This window comes from Mus musculus, chromosome 10 (genome assembly GCF_000001635.26).
Source record: "Mus musculus strain C57BL/6J chromosome 10, GRCm38.p6 C57BL/6J".
NCBI classification, from domain to species: Eukaryota; Metazoa; Chordata; class Mammalia; order Rodentia; family Muridae; genus Mus; species Mus musculus.
This window is the reverse complement of record NC_000076.6, coordinates 88254032-88275281: the sequence shown is the minus strand read 5'-3', so window position 1 is coordinate 88275281 and position 21250 is coordinate 88254032. Positions and strand designations below refer to the sequence as shown.

Here is a 21250-nt window from a genome sequence, read left to right as displayed (position 1 = left end):
ATGTCAGATGTATAGAAACTCTTCGATCCATCAACTAGATCGATCCAGTAATCACATGAAGCCATACTTTCTTTTTTCCAAATTGTTTTATTTATTTATTCACTTGACATCCCAGTCATAGCCAGCCACCTCTCCTCCCATTCCCACACTCACAAATCCCTCACCTCATTTTATCAGAGAAGGGGGATTCCCCCTTGTCTACCACCCTGCCCTGTGACAGCAAGTCAAGTCAAAACAGACTGTGCTCTCTCCCACTGAGGCCCAACCAGGCAGGCCAGCTAGGGGAAAGGCATCCAGTGAAGCCAAACTTTCTTCAGTACTTCGCAGGTTTACTTAAGAGATCACTTTCAGATAACAAAGACAACAGGAAGTAGACCAGAAATGGGACTGAAGGCTCTTACAGCACGAATGCCCACAATTTAAAACACTACAGGGCAAGGTACCACGGCGTCCTGGTCTCATTTCTTTCTCTAAAAGATGAGTACCGTGTGAAGACTCTGCCTGTGAGAAGCTAGGGTCGAAGTTATAAGTTCTTCTCCAGGTAACACACACAGCATAATGCTAACCCTTAATAGATCCTGATATAGTAGGAAAACAGTAGTGACTGAGCAAAAGAAAAATAAATAAATTTGGCTAGAGAAGGCAGAGAGCAGTGGTTCTCACCTTCCCAGTGCTGAGACACCCCCCAGCCCCCCCCCCCCCGCCCTTTTTATTTTTCCAGACAGGGTTTCTCTGTGTAGCCCTGGCTGTCCTGGAACTCACTCTGTAGACCAGGCTGGCCTCAAATTCAGATATCTGCCTGCCTCTGACTCCCAAGTGCTGAGATTAAAGGCATGTGCCACCACTGCCTGGCAATGCTGAGACCCTTTAACATAGCTCCTCATGTTGTGGTGACCCCCAACCATAACATGTTTTTACCACTACTTCATAACTGTATGTTTGCACTGTTGTGAATTGTAACGTAAATATCTGTATCTCCTGATGGTCTTAGGTGACCTCCAGATGTGTTCGACCCCCAGATGTGTTCAACCCCCAGGTTGAGAACTGCTGACACAGCGTTAAGCGATGGAGACAGCATTCAGAATAACAGAGTTGAATTTCTGTTTAAATAAAAATGTTAGAAAGGACCACTTTGCTTTATTTTAATACATAAATAGCCAGAACCTACAGAAACGACCACATACTGATTTGGAGAAGGACTCTTTCTGTAGTTGTGAAATTGAATTTACCAATCTGTTTAAGCCAGCCTACTGCAAGGCAGAGGCACATACTTTGAGGCTAGAAAATAGACTTTAATGATTTCCAGTTTCTAGTGAATTCTCTATTGAAAAGAAGAATGAAAACCAGCAAAATAGTCAAATGTCTCTGTTCTCTTTTCCATATGAGCCTCTTTGAGGTCTAGCAATATAAAGAAAGCAGCTTTGAGATAAAACAAAACAAAACAAAACAAAACACTGAGAAACAATTTAGAAATATTTTGAAGAAGCAAGCACCACACCCCAGAGTCCCCAGGCTCTTAGTGGAAGACAGAAAACAGAGCAGGAATTCTCTGTCCTATCAAGACAACATAAACACTGGCTTCACATTAAGTCAACCTCTTGTCCCTGGACACTGGCTCTCAACTCATAAAAAAGACTGTTAAATTTCCAGGGAAATAAAAATCAAATTTTATCCATATAAGCCTGTATATACATGCACTGTACTTTATTCCAAATATTTTCTCACCCAGGAGTTTGGAATAAAAATATCTGTAGTTGATCTGTTATAACAGCCCAGATATCTTGAATGACTTCCAGTCACTTTGCTTGAAAACTCCAGTGTCTCTGTGACATTCCAATGACAGCCTGATATTACTGTCAATACGTTTCATTACTTGTCAAGACAACCCTTCCTAGCAATAGATTCAGATTGCCATCTTTCGGTGTTCTATTACACTTCTGTTATAGTACCCTGGATGGCTGCCCTTGCCTTTTCTTTCCCTCTTGGCACGGTACTTATTTCTAAGCTTATATTAAAATCCGTCTTATCAGGTTCCTGCGTCTGCGTGAGGATGGTAGAAGGGAGAGTACACGTGGTTCACTGCAGTGGTAGCCGGCTTAACTTCAGGAGAGCCGTGTTCTCTGTGGATTCCAAGTATGTCTTCTGTGTCTCTGGAGACTCCATTAGGGTCTATAGCACGGGCGCAGAAGAGAGTGAACACATTCTGCATGGGCACAAACATCTGGTGTCTGGAATCCTCACCAACCCCAGCAACCACCTGCAGCTCTACTCTTGTTCCTTTGATGGCACAATGAAGCTGTGGGACTATCTTGCTGGCATTTTGATAAAGACTTTCATTGTTGGACCTAAATTCCATGCCCTCTTTATTCCTCCTCACACCAAAGATCCCATCTTCCTTACAAGCCAAGGAGCTCACCTTTGTTCTGGATTACATAAACAAAATTCATTGCCTTTGGAAATGAGGGAGAATATGTCGCTGCAATCTGTTTATTTTTTCAGGCAGAAAAAAAAAAACCACGCAATTTTACTTTACTATCAACAAAAACCAAGAAGAATGTGAAGAACAAGTTCACATGTGTAGCCTGCCACCCATAGGAAGACTGCATTGCATCAGGTCACAAGGATGGCAGTATCTGCCTTTGGAGGAATTTTCATAACGATAAGAAGCACACATACATATGCTCGCATTGGCCCCATGACATGGTTATGGATTTGGCTTTTACAGTAACAGGCATCAGTCTGCTGAGTGGCGGGCGAGAGTGTGTGCTTGTGGAGTGGCGAGATGGATCAGAGAAGAACAAAGAGTTTCTTCCTCGCTTAGGATCTTCTATTGAGCACATCTCTGTCTCACCTGCGGGGAGATTCATTCTGTACTTTTCACCCTGATAACAAGATAATAGTTGTTCACTGGAATCTCGATGTGTCTGCAGTAATTCAAGGCCTAGTAAAGGATAGGAGGGTATCTACTGGTTTGATGGTTGACCCAAGAACCAAAGCTTTGGTTTTGAATGGAAAGCCTATAATCTAAATATCATACAGCAGGAGTACATCAAGGATGAGGGTCTAACCCAAATTGAACTAACGAAGGCTGCCTTTGGCGGCTCTGGGACTTGGTTGACAACAGTTGAACAACAGCAAGAAAATGAAAATGAGCTGAAGCTGCAAATGAAACTGTGGGGCTATAGCAAGAAAAATCCAAGGGCTTGTTCTTAACACAAAGACGACCATGCCACACGTTGACCACATCACAGCTCTCTGTTCCAATAATGCAGAAAACTATGAAAAACCCATACTGGTCACAGCTAGCAGAGATGGCCACTTCAAAGTGTGGATATTAACAGATGACTCTGATATCTACAAAAAAAGCTGTTGGCTGGACTTGCGACTTTGTGGATAGTAACTATAGTTACTACAAGTACCAAGCAATTGTTGTTTCTCTGAAGATGGCTCCTTGCTAGCAGTTAGTTTTGAGAAATAGTTACGATACGGGATTCAGAAACATGGGAACTAAAATGTACATTTTGCCAATGAACTGGGAGAATAAGGCACCTTTGCTTTGGAAGACTGACCCTCTCCAAGTACCTTCTCGGCACTGCTGAGGAGGACAGCCTCTGCTGTTGGGATCTGCTCAGTTGTTCAATACAGTGGAGTACAAAATTAAATGTTAGAGTTCTGGAACCCAACCCTTACTCAGACCATGTTGCTGCAGTGGCAGAGTCTTCAGTGGGCTCAGATCTGTTTGTATTTAAACCTAGCAAGCCAAGGCTATTGTATATTCAAAAGAATGTCTCCAGAGAGGGAGTGTTTGTTCCATAAGATGTCCCGGAATCGGAATCGTTCCCCTCAGAAGCTCACCAGTAGCTGAACAGATCTCAGTTTTACCTCCTAACTAAAAGCACGGTGCTTATTAACATCACAAAGTCTCCTGAAGAGAAACTCACACCTACAAGCAGATGGCTGCTGGCAGAAGAAAGTTTGCCAACGACCCCATTTCCTTTTATATTGGGAAAAGGCAGGCAACAGCAGGATGCAAAGTTAACTGAAACTTCAGAGGATGAACTGCTACAACTCCCCTTAACAGAGACCATACCTGCAGTTACTAAGATTCTTCACACCCCAGCTCGCGTACTGCCATCAGCTTCGCTCCTCTGTTCTCTGTTTGTAAACTCACCGCTGCTGTCTAAAGAGACTAAAAAGTGTGGAAGAAATTCCTGATGATGTAGATATGGAGGGAAACAAAGAAAGTGATGATTCAGATGAAGAATATGATCTTACGGAAGAAGCCAAGGAAACAAATAACACGGACTTGGGAGAAGACACTATACATCAGCTGTCAAAATCTGAAGAGAAAGAGCTGAGAAAGTTCAGAAAAGTAGATTATAGCTGGCCAGCTGCTCTGAAGGCCATGGCTGTGGTATGACACGGAGACGTGTTGCATTTAATTTTACTGTCTGCTAACACTCCAACAATTTTTTTAAAGTTATTTTATTCTTACAACAAAATATTAAAAGTCTTTTGTTTTAAAAAACCTTATCTATTAAGATTCAGACTGAAATAAGTGATTACTGTTATTTTTTATTGGATATTTTCTTTATTTACATTTCAAATGTTATCCCCTTTCCCAGATCTGACCCCCGAAACCCTCTATCCCGTCCCTGTTCCCCTGATTTTATGAAGGTATTCTCCCACCCATCCACACACTCCTGCCTCACCACCCTGGCATTCCTCTACAGTGGGACATTGAGCCTTCACAGGACCAAGGGCCTCTTCTCCCATTGATGCCGGACAAGGCCATCCTCTGCTACATATGTGGCTGGAGCCATGGGTCCCTCCATGTGCACTCCTGGGTTGGTGGTTTAGTCTCTGGGAGCTCTTGGTGTGTGTGTGTGTGTGTCTTGTTGGTTGATATTGTTCATCTTCCTATAGGGTTGCAAACCCCTTCAGCTCCTTCAGTCCTTTCTCTAGCTCCTCCATTGGGGACCCTGTGCTCAGTCCAATTGTTGGCTGCAAGCATTTGCCTCTGTGTATGTCAGGCTCTGGCAGAACCTCTTAGGAGACAGCCATATCAGGCTCCTGTCAGCATATACTTGGCATCCACAATAGTGCCTGCATTTGGTGACTGTATACAGGATGGATCCCCAGGTGGGGCAGTCTCTGGAAGGCCTTTCCTTCAGTCTCTACTCCACACTTTGTCTCCGTATTTGCTTCCATGAGTATTTTGTTCACTCTTCTAAGAAGGACCAAAACACCCACACTTTGATCTTCCTTCTTCTTGAGCTTCATGTGGTCCATGAATTGTATCTTGGGTATTCCAAACTTTTGGGCTAATATCCATTTATCAGCGAGTGCATACCATGTGTGTTCTTTTGTGACTGAGTTATCTCATTCAGGATGATATTTTCTAGTTTCATCCATTTGCCTAAGTATTTCATGAATTAATTGTTTTTAATAGCTGAGTAGTACTCCATTGTGTAAATGTACCACATGTTCTGTATCCATTCCTCTGTTGAGGGACATCTGGGTTTTTTTTCCAGCTTCTGGCTATTATAGATAAGGCTGCTATGAACATAGTAGAGCATGTATCCTTGTTATATGTTGGAGCATCTTTTGGGTATATGCCCAGGAGTGGTACAGCTAGGTTCTCAGGTAATACTACGTCCAATTTTGTGAGGAATCTCCAGACTGATTTCCAGAGTGGTTGTACCAGCTTGCAATCCCACCAATAATGGAGTGTTCCTCTTTCTAGAATACCAATGGCTTATGTTCTAAGATCAACAACAGACAAATAGGGCCTCATAAAATCACAAAGCTTCTGTAAGGCAAAGGGCACTGTCAATAGGACAAAACAGCAATGAACAGATTGGGAAAAGATCTTTACCAATCCCACATCTGATAGAGGGCTAATATCCAATATATACAAAGAACTCAAGAAGTTAGACCCTAGAGAATCAAATAACCCTATTAAAAATGGGGTACAGAGCTAAACAAAGAATTCTCAACTGAGGAATATCAAATGGCTGAGAAGCACCTAAAGAAATGTTCAACATCCTTAGTCATCAGGGAAATGCAAATCAAAACCACCCTGAGATTCCACCTCACACCAGTCAGAATGGCTAAGATCAAACACTCAGGTGACAGCAGATGCTGGTGATTACTGTTTTAATCCCAAGTCAATATGTGCAGTCAGGTCTTGGCAGGATGACAATCTCTTTAGGTTTTGTTTGTATTTTTATAGATAAGAACACTCTGCCATTTTTATCACTGCTTATTTTACATTCTAAATGTAAGAATTGCTACTACTGGTGCAAAGACTATTACTTATCCATGTTGTACAAATAAAGCAATGGATACTACATTAATTTTCTGGACTACAGAAGAACCTGGAAGAAGTATACATATTTTTTTTTAAGTTAGAGAGAAACATATGTTCTTTCCCAACTTTTGCTCACATTAGAACCTGCCTGAGATCTGGTAAAGCCAGAGTCCTAGATCCACAAAAAGAGATTCTTTCCAAAGACTTATGTTCATTTTCAACATGTGTACACGTGTATATGTATTGGGCTTAGGTTAAGTTGGCCAGGGGTGGAGGGTGGTGGGGGAAGAGGTATGTGCACATTAATGTGGTTGCCTGCTTGGTCAGAAGTTGTCAGATCTTCTGGACAGACAGTTGTGAAATGCTCTACATGGGTGCTAGGGAACTGAACTAGGATCCTCTGTAAGAACAGTAAGTGTTCATATCTGCCTCTGCAGCCCCATAGCCAGAGATGCTGCTACTGCAAATGACACGATGATGAAGATTCTTCTTCCCTTTCCCTCTCCCCCCAACCCCCCTCATGAACAGGGTCTTCCTATGTAGCTCTGTCTGTTCTGGTGCTCATTATGTATACAATGCTGGCCTCGAACTCACAGAGATCATCCGTGATTAAAGATTAAAGGCATTATCGGTCATGATTACAACCAGAGATTCTTTTCCTTTCTTTCCATGATTTTTTAAAATTTACTTTACATCCTAATCACAGCCCCCTCCTTCCTCTCCTCCCATTCCCTCCCTTACAAATCCCTCCTGTTCATGACCCCTTCCCTTTCTCCTCAGAGAAGAGGAAGCCATCCTGGATACCACCGCACCCTGGAACATCTAGTTCCAGCAGAACTAAGCACCTCTCTCCCACTATATATAAAGCAGTCCAGGGACTGAGTCAGAGACTGCCCCCCTCTCCAGACCCACATAAAGACCAAGGTGCACATCTGCTACAAATGTATGAGGGCCTAGGTCCAGCCCCTGTTGGTGGTTGAGTCTCTGGGAGCCCCCTTTGGCTAAGGTTAGTTGACTCTTGTGGTGTCATTGACCCCAGTGGCTCACTCAATTCTATCCCCAACTCTTCGAAAAGACTTCCTAGAGCTCCACCTGATGTTTGGCTATGGGTCTCTGGGTGAGAGATGGGGTGAGGTGTGCTGTGGGGGTGGGGATCAGGTGCAGGACAGGGCTGGGAGTACGAATGGAAATCAGTGTGTGTCGGGCATCTCTGGGACTAGCTGGAGGCCTGGGATGGAGGAGGATACAGGGAGTCTATGGGGGAGACCCTAGCTGAGATTCCTACCAGAGGGGGATACAGAGACTGAAGTGGCCACCTCCTGTAGCCAGACAGGACTTCCAGAGGAGGGAGGGGGACACCAACCCACCCACAAAACCTCCAACCCAAAATTTTCCTGCCTACAAGATATGCAGGGATGAAGATGGACCAGCGATTGAGGGAATGGTCAACCAATGACTACTCCAACTTCAGACCCATCGCATGTAAGACCCCTGATACTATCAACGATACTCTGCTGTCCTTACAGACAGGAACCTATCACAACTGTCTTCTGAGAGTCTTCATCCAGCAGAGGATGGAAACAGACACAGAGACAGCCAGAGATTTTTTTTAAAAAAAAGTTTTAAAACTTATTTTATGTATATGAGTACACCATAGCTGTCTTCAGACACACCAGAAAGAGGGCATTGGGTTCTATTACAGATGATTGTGAGCAACCAGGTAGTTACTGGGAATTGAACTCAGGACCTCTGGAAGAGCACCCAGTGCTCTTAACCACTGAGCCATCTCCCCAGCTCCTAACAATCAGAGATTCTTAAGCAGGTCTGGGTAGAGTTTGAGACTTTGGTTTCCAACACGTTTCCAGAGGAGGCTGGTATTTTCTGCTCAAGGATCATCCATTGAGCAACAATGAATTCATTGAGCAGTAATGAATGCAGTGGCCAATAGCAAAGGCTTGAAAGTGGAATTGTCTTGGGTTCAAAATCTTGCTTTGGCAGTCATAGGATCGTTGGTATGGGCTAGTTTTCCTTAACTAACTATACCTAAACTTTAGTTCATCTGCTCAAATGTGTTTTGTAAGGATAGTCTTGGTCAGACACTTGACATGAGAGTGATGATACACCTTGTGCCCTGTATCATAGTATAGCTGACAACTATATTTATTATGTGTGGGCTTAACCCAAGAGTTATCTGGCAGGGAGTGAACAACTGCTCTGGATTGAAATTGCTGAGGTAAATTTAAAACACCTGAGTATTCAACAGCAATTCCAATTAAACACCACATTAAGATTTTGTTTGATTACGATTATGTCTCTTGAATAATTTTCAAGCAAATGGCTTTATAGTCCCAGATCTATGGTGCCATACGAATGATTTTTTTTTTCTCTAAAGAGCATCAGTTTACTTTCAAAATCAAACTCAAGTCTTTGGAGACTAATATCTTTTCTCTCCATATTTTGCTACTACGATGTCTGGTGTTCTGCCAAGGTAACATGTTAATAAATTTAAGCTTGCAATTTTCCTTGTCATGTGAACATTCAAATCGGTTCCCAATTACACAAAACAGCCAGTTCAACAGGATATGTAGGTTGCATTTACAATGACTGTGTCCATGAACGAATGACTTTAAAATCCCTGATTTTTTGATTTGTTTTTAAGTTGTTGAAAAAAAAAAAAGCATGATCTAACAGTCACAAAGATCCTAGTGAATTCAGAACAAGTTTACTTTGAGAAATATATAGTTTTCCTTTAGTCTAGTGTTAATATATGAATTTGTTTTGTAGTCAGACCTTTATTAAGTTATTCACTAAATTCCATCTTTCCGGTAGGGCTAGATATTAGGGGCAACAATTACTTAACTTAGAGTCTAGTGAGAAAGGCAACAGAACTGCTTGTAGAAGCTCGTCTTAAAAAGCCAGTAAATCCCCAGTCCTTACCGTTAACAAACTGTAGGGTATGTATTTGTTCATATTCAACGACCAATGGCTCTGTTGGCCACTGCCCGAAGAGTATCTACAGCACTAACTGGTGACTCTTAGAAGCAGATTCTCCAGAGCTCTTAAGCAAAGGAAACATTTACATCTTCTATGGTTTGGTCTGTAAAATAAACACAGAGGAGGCAAACCAAGTCAGCCTTACAGCTTGCAACTGGCTGTCATGTAAACCACCCAGAAAAATAACTGATTGAAGACAGAAACCATCTGAATCCTGACTTTGGGAGTTTGCAAAACAAAAACAAAAGTCTGATTTACATTCATATTATGTTATAGAGAAAAGATTGATTTCCCCCAAATCCATAGATTGTAGCTTTATCCTCAATCTAGTGATTCTGAGGGTGGTAAAAGTTGGATGAGGGCCTCAGAGGGGTGGCATTGTGATGGGGTTGGCCAACAGCTAGCTTACCATCTCCCTAGCACGCAAGGACACAGTGAGAAGCTGGGGTACCTGAAAACCAAGAAGACAGAAGCTGGTAGAAGCAAATAAGTCAGCCCTTTGACTTTGAACTTGCCAACTCCCCAGACTGGACAGAAATAAACATCTTGTGTTGAAGCCACTCAGTGTATGGTGTGTTTTCTTTATGGCAGCCTAAGCAGACTGAGACGTGGCCTTAGACGGTCGCAGAGATCTGTACAAAACTGAAAATGCTCCAAAGTCATCTTTCTCTTATTACATCCAAGCAAGGCCCTTGGCTCTGCCAGGCTGGCTCCTTAAGATCACTTGAAGAAAACTTGCTGTTTCTTGCATCTAGCTTGTTCTCCCTCCGTACTGTTTTCTTTACCCCAGATGACCTCAAATCTCCAACTTCTAGTTGAGAGGTACAGCTCTAAGAACCCTTCTTCATTACCCATGGTCCTTTCCCACACAATGTCTAACTGTCTTACCATCTATCCATTTGCTTCTCCTTCATCAGGATTACCCATTAGGATACAAACATTGCTTACCTGCTCAAGGAGACTTTCATTGAGCACCTCTAAGACAAACCTAAGGCCGATGTCTTCTGTGTCCTCTATTGGCCCACTTGGGAGTGTTTTGCAAATAACATGGGAATACAAGTTAATGAATGAAGATTAAACTAAATTCTTGAAGCCAACAAATGTTCCGAGGCAAACCAACCTAGCAATACAAGGATGTACAATAAAATCCTGGCTTCAGAGACTGTGGGTGGGGGTGGGGTGGGAGGAGACTTGTTCTGGATAAATGAGTTTAATAGATGGCTGAGGACTTATCCTTTAAACACCCAACGTTCTACTTTTAATTGTCTTGGATGGAAACGTTTCCAATATGTTCTTCTGAAACAATGTGTTGTAAACACAATTCAGTGGGAACACTTGGGATTTCCTTTAAAAGTAGTAGTGACCTATAACCCCTGAGAAGCCCTCAGGCCCTTCTGAGATATGTAGAACAGCTTGTCCCTGTTCTAAATGGCCACAGATTATTGTTTTATTTTCAATTATTATTACTGGTGTGTGTGTGTGTGTGATGTGTTAGCTTTATAGACCTTCCCTTGCTGCTGATGTCGGTCTTACTAATGCCTGTGTAAATACCTAGTCATTTATACTCTTGCTCCTCATTTGCCAATTTTCAGCTGCAATAGGTTTGGAAATCGGATGCTCAAGCTCCCTGTGGTTGTAGTCATAATTATTATTGTTAGAAATGTGTGCAAGTTGAGAGCAAAGGACTCTGTGTATGTTAGGGCTTGCCAAGGTCTCTATGGCTAAGTGGGGTCAGAGTCAAGTGCATCTGTGTTTGAACTCCTACTCAGACTGATGTGAGACGTTTCTTGCTCTCCTTTTCTGGCAATAAAACCAGTTGGACATACAGTTTTTAAACAAATGAGGGATTTAGTCATGTAGCGCACAAATACTTGCTAAGTACTTGCAGAATCAGATATGTATGGTAGGTACAGGACGGGGATATGTAACATAAATATTCTATGTGTCTCCCATAGTGTATACCATAGATAAATATCTATTAAATAAGTGAACTTTATTCTTATCATTGAAAAGATGAGACACAAGACACACAACTAAGCTTACAATGTAAAGGTCAAAAAGGCTTAATAGAGATTCAAGGACCAAAGGGTTCTTTCCTGCTGGAAAATCCAGAAAGACTTCATAGAAGAGGGAGCAGTTTTTGTTGGGAGTTGATGGATTGGCATCACATGTCAATCACTAAGAATTTGGGGGAACTAAGAAAACAATAAAAATGCTCCAGATACAAGGCCCAGATGCTGGATGGATGCATTTGGGAGTTGATTAGTACATTTTGTCTGGAGTTTATGTAGGGAGTAGGAGGAGATCCCATTACGATGTTACATTAGGGTCACAGCATGGGTGGGCTGTGGACATCAGGCAGAAGAGTTTGCCTTGTAACTAGGTGATGGGAAAAGACGAACAGCTGTGTTGGTTGGAAACTGTGTGCCTAGGGCTCAGTGTAGGACGGCATTGGTTGATGCTGAAGCTATGTAGAACATGCCTAGTTGAAGTGACATCCACTGCAGAACTTAAAAGAGTTTGGAGAGCAAGCTTTAGGGGGATGAAGGTCAGTTTGCTGATGGTGAGAGGGCACGGGGGGCTAAAACATGAATGGAATGTGCTCAGAGCTACTAAGAGGGTTCTGGGTAGCTGCAAGATGAGCATTCATGTGGGCTCGGCTCTCGAAAATGGGCTCAAGGATTCATATTGAAGTTTGGACCCCTTTCTGGCACAGCTATATTTAAGAACTATTACTTTTGTTTTGTTTCGTTTTGTTTTGATTTGTTTTGTTTTGTTTTGCTTTGCTTCGAGACAGGGTTTCTCTGTGTAGCACTGTCTGCCCTGGATCTCACTCTGTAGACCAGGCTGGCCTTGGACTCAGAAATCCACCTGCTTCTGCCTCCCAAGTGCTGGGATTAAAGGCGTGTGCCACCATTGCCTGGTGAATCATTAATTCTTATTTTAAAAATAGCTTTAAAGAGAAACCTTCAAAGGCAAGCTCACACTTGGCTTGTCCTGAGAGGTTACCCTTTGCATGAGTATAGGACAGAGTCTGAAGTCAGAGTTTTTATCCTTGGAAGCTGTACCAGTTTCATGAGTTAGAGATAAGGTTGATTTTAGATTTCAAGGAAACTTCCTGTAGAATAACAAGCAGATCTAGGCTATATACTGGATTCCACAGAATGGATGAGTAGGATTTTGACACAATCCAAGACAAAGCAAGAAGAAAAAGTGTCTTACAGTGTAAAAGGAGTGTAAGAAAGAAACTGTATATAAACTTGGCAAGTAACCCCCATGTGTCCAGATAGCATGCAGGAGGAGTGTTGGAGAGTGATCACATGACTAGGTAACTACATGGCTACTCATGGATGCTGTTGGAAGTCAATGGTGATGGAGCCATAAACAGGAATCAAGCCAGTTCTCTGCCATGATGGGCACTCAGTCCTGGATGCTGCTTGATACGCAGGACAGGTTACAGGAGCTTTGAGTCCATCAGACACTCCAGGGTCTATTCTTGAGCTCAAATCAGCCTCAATGGTAGGTTGTGAGAGTACAACGGTCTGCAGCTGAGAAAGGTTCTAGAAGACTAATATTGTAGCCAGCAACCAAGATTCACCTTTGGCTTTGGGGCAAAATATCAGCAGGTTCCGGTGAGCCTGCTTCCTGGTGTCATGAAAAGCACCTAAGGCATGATCAATCTGGGCAGAAATGTCAGACCTCAGGGGCCAGAGAGCGTGTGTGAGATCTATAACTTCTTAACAAGACCAAAGGGAAGATCGCAAGGGTTCTCCATTGATGAGACTCTACTACTTCTTAAAATACAATACATGTTCTTCTAAACAACACAGTGGCCCTTTAGGTCATTTGAAATGTGGTGAAACCAGGGACTCTGATGTTGGTAGAATGCTTGCCTAATGTGCATGGAGCCCTGAGTTGTAGCTCCAGTACCTTATACAATTGGGATGAATGGCATACCGATATAATTCCAGGACTAGGGATCTGGAGACAAGAGTCTACGAGTGTCTTCAGCTATAGAGGAAGTTGCAGGCCAGCTGAGATACAGGAGAACATCGCCAATATCAAAGACAATATGAGAAAATTAATGTCAGATACTCCTATATTCTTACTGGTGGTATGTTGGAATGCTAGGGTAGATTAAAAATATTGAAGTGAAATTTAAATATTTCTTTTTATTTTAGTATTTGGATAATACTAAATTTTAAATAAGATACATGGCTTATATTTCCATTGTATTGGCAGAACTGCTGAAAGGCAATGTTATTTTCTATTTCCATAATAAAACAGTACCCCTCCCTGCTTTTTCTCACTTTTTTTTTTCCTTGTAGGGAACTTGCTCACGTGAACACGAGGGAGACATTCAAAGACTAATAAACAGGCTAGTTCATTCTTCCCTATTGTCTGGGGTTGTTTATCTGCATTCCAGCATTTCCATGGAGATTAGTGTAGTTGCAAGCTTGCTTTAATGGTCACAATGTTCTGTACGGTTTGCATGTTATAAAAAAAAAAAACGGTGAAACACAAGTCTTAAAAAGGCTCATTACTTTTGGTCATTAAAAAGCAGACGGACAAAGTGGGAGTGCTTGTATTAATAACTTTCACATCAGGCAAGTTGTTGTCTGACATATTCAGATGGACTCACCCTTTCTAAAGAAGTTATTGCTAAATACTGCTCTCCTGCAAAGAGCCTGGAGCCAACATCTGTTAGAACACCAAATAACAATGGCCAAGTCTCAAGAGATGGTGCTTGAAGGATTGGTTTGCTTTCAGGATGGTGAACAGCAGGAAACTGTCAGGAAGGGATTCCTGGATTCAACAGTTAGGCTCCCAAGTTTTTCTCTTCTGAGCTAGAAGAAACGTCCTGGGTTGACCATCAGATTGACTTTTAGCCTAATTTGTTCTAGTTTTATGAACTTTCCAGGTTTATATCAACAAACTCCTGTGAGTCCACAAACTTGGTGTGTGCCAGCACTTCATAGAATGTGACATTGCCTCAAGGATGTGAAACCAAATGGAACTGATTATACATACAATGAAAATAAACTTAGCAAGAGTCTGAGATACCACGTAAAGTATTTTACTTCATTCTGCAAAGCTCTTTGCCTTTAGGAAGTGAGCTTGTTTTTAAATACCAATGGGCTTTGTTTTTTTTGTTTGTTTGTTTTTTGTTTTGTTTTGTTTTTAAAAAAGCAAGGGCTTATCCACTGTCTTTGAAATGTAAGCAAGCAAAAAGAAAAAAAAAATCCAGAAGTTAAGTTATGACTTTGAAATCCAAAAGGGAGAATTACAACCCGAGGCGTGCCTGTCACACAGAGGGTCTGCTGTGCTTCAAAACAGTTGGGAGCACTTTATGTGTACGGATGGGCTGAGAGTACTCAGTAGACAGTGAACCTTTTGGAAGAACATGCAGTTCTTGAATACCTGTCACCAGCGTTATATTGCAGATGAAACGGAAGGGCTCTCACGTTGAGCAGTTCGCACACTGTCTCGGCAGCGATGACGTCACTGTGCGAACAAGCTGTTCCTTCTCACGATGTCCCTTCAAGAGGAGAGACTTAGTTTGACTTTGTCTCTCTCCTTCTCTTTCTTTCTCTCTCTTTTTTCCCCCTTCCATGCTGAATTTTGTAACCTTGTCAACTGCAACCTCTTTGGCCCAATAATTACAGTCAACATTGAAAGCTCTGCTCTCAAATTATAATTATTAGGACAGATAAAAGGAGGGAAAATAAATTAAACTCAGCCCTTTTATGCCAGTGTTATAGATGACATCCACCTGTGCTTTAGAAGTTTTGTGTTCAAGATGTTTTTTCACTTTATCTGTAAATAGAGTTTTTTTTTTTTAGGAGGGTGGGCAAAATGTGTTTGTATATATGTGTCTGTGTACGTATGTGTGCCTTTATGTGTATGTTTGTGTGGATATGTGTGTGTGTGTGTGTGTGTGTGTGTGTGCGTGTCTGTGCAGAGGCCAGAGGTAGCCTTCAGTACTCTCTATTTTTGTTGTTGGTTTATCTTGTTTCTGTTTTTTGTATGTGATAGGGTCTCTCAGTCTCTTATTGACCTGGATCTGGCAAAGTAGCCCAGGTTAGCTGGACAGGGAGCCCCAAGAATCCCGACTCAGAACTGGGATAGCAAGCATGCACCACCATGCTGGGATAGCAAGCATGCACCACCATGCTGGGCTCTGTCGTATGGGAGTTCTGGGTTCTGAATGAAGGACCTTATACTTGCACAGAAAACCCTTCTCTGACTTAGACACCTTTCTGACCCTGAAATAGCCCTTACATTTCTCGTTACTAAATTAATTCTACAGAGTTTGGTGTTATGCCTGTTGGTGCTTTACTGATTTAACTGAGCTGCATATTCCAACAAGCTGAAAATAATTATGAATATTAATAATATTTTTTCAGAAACAATGGTAACTCAATCTCTGGGTGCAACAACTAAAACCTAATCTTGTAAGCCTTATTAAAACCTGATTCCTCCGGTGGCGAATCCGCCATGATACTGGGAAAGTCTAGCAGCTACCTCTTACTCATCTGCTGTCCCCATTCCAAAATGGCTTATATATATATATATATATATATATATAATCAAAGAAACTCTTGGAGTCTATTTCTTTCCTATCAAATTCAACTATCTACGGAGAAAGTCAAAGGGAGACAACCATATATTTATAGAAATATATGCTTCTCCTATATAGACTTGAATACCCTTCTAGAAGAATATGGCTATATATTAACAAATACCTCAGAAGAATGAGAAAACAGACTGTGTGTTTTAACTTTGTCTTGATGGTGAACTAAAACCAAGAAGAAGTCTCCCCAAACCTTCAGGCTTAGTTCATTTTACTAACGATAAACTCCAGGAATATAGGGATGAACAACGAAGTTGCTTAAACGATGCCAACATTTTGTAGGTCTTAAGGATCTGGATTTACTATTGCAAAGTTTAAAAGTCAGTGTGGAGTAAAGACAGCACTTTAGGGATTGCCCCCTTTAAAAGCAGCAGTAAACACTCATCTGCTGCTACAGCCTGTTCATCCCAGTATTTAGGAACTGAGAAAAGAGGACTGTTATGAGTTCAAGACCAACCTGAGCTACAGGGTACCAAATCAGTCAGAGATATACTGCGAGACCATGTATGAAAACAATCTCCAGCCAGGGAAGCAGGTTAAAGGTAGATCTTCATTACCTCTCCCTCCCTCCTCTCCTCCAAGTTCAACCCCCCAGGCTCACCCTCAGCTCTATCGCAGAGCACCGCTGTGGCCTGCACTTCCTTTCTTTCCCCATGTCCAGTGGATCACATAGGCCCTCCCCTCCAAGCTTCCTCCCAGACTGCTCATCAATTTATATCCCCACCCCTAACTCCACCAGGCACTCCCTGGGAAACCATCAGCTAAGTGCACCAGAGCAGCAAGCAGGCGAGCGTTAGATATTCATGCTTTCCCAGCTCTGTGGCAGACTACCTATCATTGCCTCTTCTGCATTGCTCGGCCTCCATTCCCAGGGAAGTAAGCAGAGACTGATGGAACCCTTTGTTCTCCTCTCTCCTGTGTACTCCCTCACCACTACCCTATCCCATGCCCACTTCAAAGTGTCAGTTGTCAGGATCTAGAAACACATTTTACCCAGAAACCCACAGTGGCCACATGTGGCAGGATCCCAGAAGCATTCCCTACCAGACAACACAGTCACATATCCCCCCTAAGTACCTGCAACAGCAACAGAAACCAAAGAACAAAACACCCACCCAACAAAGACACGATCAGATGTCAGTACCAAGAACTACAGTCTTCCTGAACCCAGACGCCTATATGACAGTGTAAAAACACACTAACAGCCGGGACAATACTAGAATCCAGGAACCCTACCGCAGCATGCCCTGAGAATTGGAACATAGCCGAAGCACAAGACAAGGACCTTAATATAGTCATTATGAATGTGACAGGGATCCTTAAAGAGGAAAGGAATAAATTCTTTTGAAATATCAATGAAAGCATAAAGAGTGGAAGGAGATGAATAAGATTCTGAAAGTGGAGGGAGAAATCAATAAAGAAAACCCAAACGGAGGGAAATGTGGTGATGGAGAACTTAGGAATGTCAGAGGCAAGCCTCACCACCCAGAGTACAAGGGCTGGAAGAGAGGATCTCAGGTACTGAGGACACAGTAGAAGAAATGGATGTTTCAGTCAAAGACAATGTTAAATCTAAAAAAAATCTTGGCATAAAGCACTTAGGAAGTCTCGGACACTATGAAAAGACCAACTCTAATAACAATAGGAATAGAGGAAGGGGAAGAAACCCAGGTCGAAGGTGCAGAAAATATCTTCAACAAAGTCATAGAAGAAAATTTCTCTAACCTAAAGAAGGAGAAGCCTACTGAGGTACAAGAAGCATATAGAACACCAGATAGACTGTACCATATTGGAAAGTCCTCTCAGCACATAATAATCAAAGCACCAAACATGCAGAACGGAGAAACGATAAAGTAAATTTAAGCAATATCTGTCTATAAATCTAGCTTATAGAAGGTACTAGAAGGAAAAGTTCAAGCTAAAGAAGTTAACCACACCCAAGAAAACACAAAGAATTCCACATCAGGAAATCAAGAAGGGAAACACACACACACACACACACACACACACCTTCACCACCACCACCACCACCACCAAATGACAGGAATAAACAGACACTGCTCATTGATAACTCTCAACATCCATGGTCTCTATTCCCCCCCCCCCAAAAAAAGACACAGACTAAGAGAATGGATGCGAAACCAGGATCTATCCTTCTGCTTCATCCAAGAAACAGGCCTTAACACCAAGTATAGACATTCCCTTAGGATTGAAAATGATTTTGCAAGTAAATGGAGATAAGAAGCAAGGGGGTGTAGCCATTTTAATATCTGACCAATCAGAAGAGGTAAGGGAAGGATTCTACATACACATCAAAGGAAGCAAACCACCCAGAGAACATTGCAATTCTTAACATCTACGCACGACAGCTTAAATCACACATCAACTCTTACACACTGATAGTGGGAGACTTAATACCCCATTCTTGCCAATAGACTGGTCATCCAGGCAAAAACGAAACAGAGAAATGCTGGAGTTAATTGAAGTTATAAACCAAATAGACCTAACAGGTATCTATAGAACATTTCACCTGAACACAAAACAAGAGACCTTCTTCTTAGCACCTCATGGAACTTTCTCCAAAACTGACCACATAATTGGACACAAAACAAATCTCAACAGACACAAGAAAATTGAAATAACATCTGACATCCTATAGGAGCACCACAGATTAAAGCTGCACACCACCACCAACAGAAAACACAACACAACACAACACAACACAACAGAAAGCTTACAAACGTAGGGAAACTGAACAACTCTCTATTGAACTAAAAATGGACCAAGAAAGAAATTAAAGGCTTTCTAGAATTCAACAAAAATGAATATATAACATACTCAAACTTATGGGACATAATGAAGGCAGTTCTAAGAGGCAAGTTCATAACACTAAGTGTCTATCTAAAAAAAAAAATTGGAGATATCTCATACTAGTAACTTAACAGCATGCTGGAAAACTCTAGAACAAAAAAGAAGAAATCACACCTAAAGGGGGTAGATGGCAAGAAATAATCAAATGCAGGTTGAAATCAATAAAAACAACAAACAAAGATGCACAGAGTCAATGAAACGAAGAATTGGTTCTTCGAGAAAATCAGTAAGATTGATAAACACTTACCCAAATTAACTAAAAGGAAGAGAAAGAATATAAAAATTAACAAAATTAGAGATGAAAGGGGGTATAACAATAGAAATCAAGAAAATCCAGAGATTCATTAGCACATACTTTAGAAACTGTACTCCACCAAATTGGAAAATCCAAAAGAAATAGACAATTTTCTCGATAGTACCACAAACCAAAATTAAATCAAGATCAGATAAGCTATATAAAGAGACTTATAACCCTTAGTAAAGCAGAAGCAGTTATTAAAAGTCTCCTAACTGAAACAAATCTCAGGGCCTGATGGTTTCAGCACATAGTCCCACCAGACTTTCAAAGAAGAGTTAATGCCAACTCTCCTCAAATTATTCCACAAAATAAAAACAGAAGAAACATTGCTCAATTTGTTTTATGAGGCCACAGTTACTCTGATACCCAAACCACATAAAGACTCAACAAAGGAAATGAATTACAGACTAATTTCCGTTATGAACACAGAGGCAAAAATTCTTAGTAAAATACTCGAGAACTGATTCCAAGAACACATCAAAAGATTATCCACCATGATCAAGTAGGCTTCACCCCAGAAATGCAGGGATGGGTTAACATATGTAAATCAATAAATTTAATCCACATATAAACAAATTGAAAGATAAAAACCTCATGATCATCTCATTCAATGCCCAATAGGCCTTTGACAAATTAAAGTTCCCTTCACGATAAAAGTTCTGGAGATTAAGAATATAAAGAACAAGCTCCAATATAATAAAGGCAGTTTACAGCAAACCCTTGGCTAACATCAACTTAAATGGAGAGAAACTCAAATCAATTCGCCTAAGATCAGGCACAAGATAAGGTTATCCATTCTTTCCATACCTGTATTTAATACAGTACTGGAAGTATTAGCTAGAATATTAACTAATAAGACAAGGATTAGCCACTGAGACAATGGAAGGAGATTAAAGGAATACAAAACTGGAAGGGGAGAAATAAAAGTACCTTTATGTGACAAGGATATGATAATATACACAAGTATTCTAAAATTCCACTGGGTAATTCATACAGCTGATAAACACTTTTAGCAAAGTAGTTGGATACAAAATTAACACAAGAAACAGTAGCCCTCCTCTATACAAATGACAAATGGACTGAGTAAGAAATCAGGGAAGCAGCACCTTACACAGTAACCTTAAATAATAAATAATAATAATAATAATAATAATAATAATAATAATAAATATCTTGGTATAACTCTAACCAAGCAAATGAAAGACTGATGTGATAAAAATAATCTTTAAGACATTGAAGAAAGAACTGAAGAAGAGATCAGAAGATGGAAATATGCTCATGGATTGATAGGATTAATATAGTAAAAACCACCCTCCTTCCAAAGTCAGTCTACAGATTCAATGCAATCTCCATCAAACTTCCAACACAATTCCTCACAGATCTTGAAAGGAAAATCTTTGGCTTCATTTGGAATCACACACACACACACACACACACACACACACACACACACAGCTAAAAATAATCCTGAGCAATAAATAACTGTTGGAGATATCACCAGTCATTACCTCAAATTGTAGTACAGAGCTATAGTGATTAAAAAAACAGCTTTGTTATGGCATAAAAGCACACAAGCTGATGAACAGAATCTAATTTAGGACCCAGATATAAATCTACACAGCCATAGACATAGAATATTGAGAAAGAAGCCAGAAACACACACTGGAAAAAAAAAAAAAGAGCACCTTCAATACATGATGCTGGTCAAACTGGATGACTGCCTGTGGAAGAATCAGAACAGATCCATATTTATCACCCCACACAAAACTCAAGTCCAAGTGGATCAAAGACTTCAACATAAAACCAGATACACTGAACTTGGTAAAAGAGAAAGTCTGAAATAGCCTTGAACTCACTAGCACGGGGAAAAAAACCTTCCTAAAGAGAGCGCTGTTAGCATAGGCATTAAAGTCAATAATTAATACATGGGGCTTCACAAAAATGAAAACCGTAAAGCAAAGGCCACCATTATTTGTACAAAGTGGCAGTGACAGCCTATGGAATAGGAAAAGACTTCACCACCTCCACATCCAAAATATTTTAAAAACTCAACAAATTAGAAATCAAAACAGCAAATAGCCCAATCAAAAAATGAGTTTCATATTTAAACAGAGTATTATCCAAAAAGGAAGCTCAGGTA

The 21250-nt window shown here is 41.1% G+C and overlaps 1 protein-coding gene and 1 pseudogene across 7 annotated transcripts in view; one reads left to right on the top strand and one right to left on the bottom strand.

Moving 5' to 3' along the window:
* Positions 1-21250, bottom strand: part of Washc3 (WASH complex subunit 3) — a 123043-nt gene that overhangs the window by 48858 nt on the left and 52935 nt on the right. For 2 of the 7 annotated variants that reach the window (XR_003948780.1, XR_003948781.1), the window contains exon 7: positions 9251-14846. The gene's annotated coding sequence lies outside the window, so the exon portion shown is untranslated. Of the gene's footprint in view, positions 1-1103; positions 4212-9250; positions 14847-21250 lie in introns of those variants that run through there. The other 5 variants (XR_003948778.1, XR_003948777.1, XR_003948779.1 and 2 more) reach the window with 5 other exon arrangements.
* On the top strand, positions 2032-4521 carry Gm17980 (predicted gene, 17980; annotated as a pseudogene).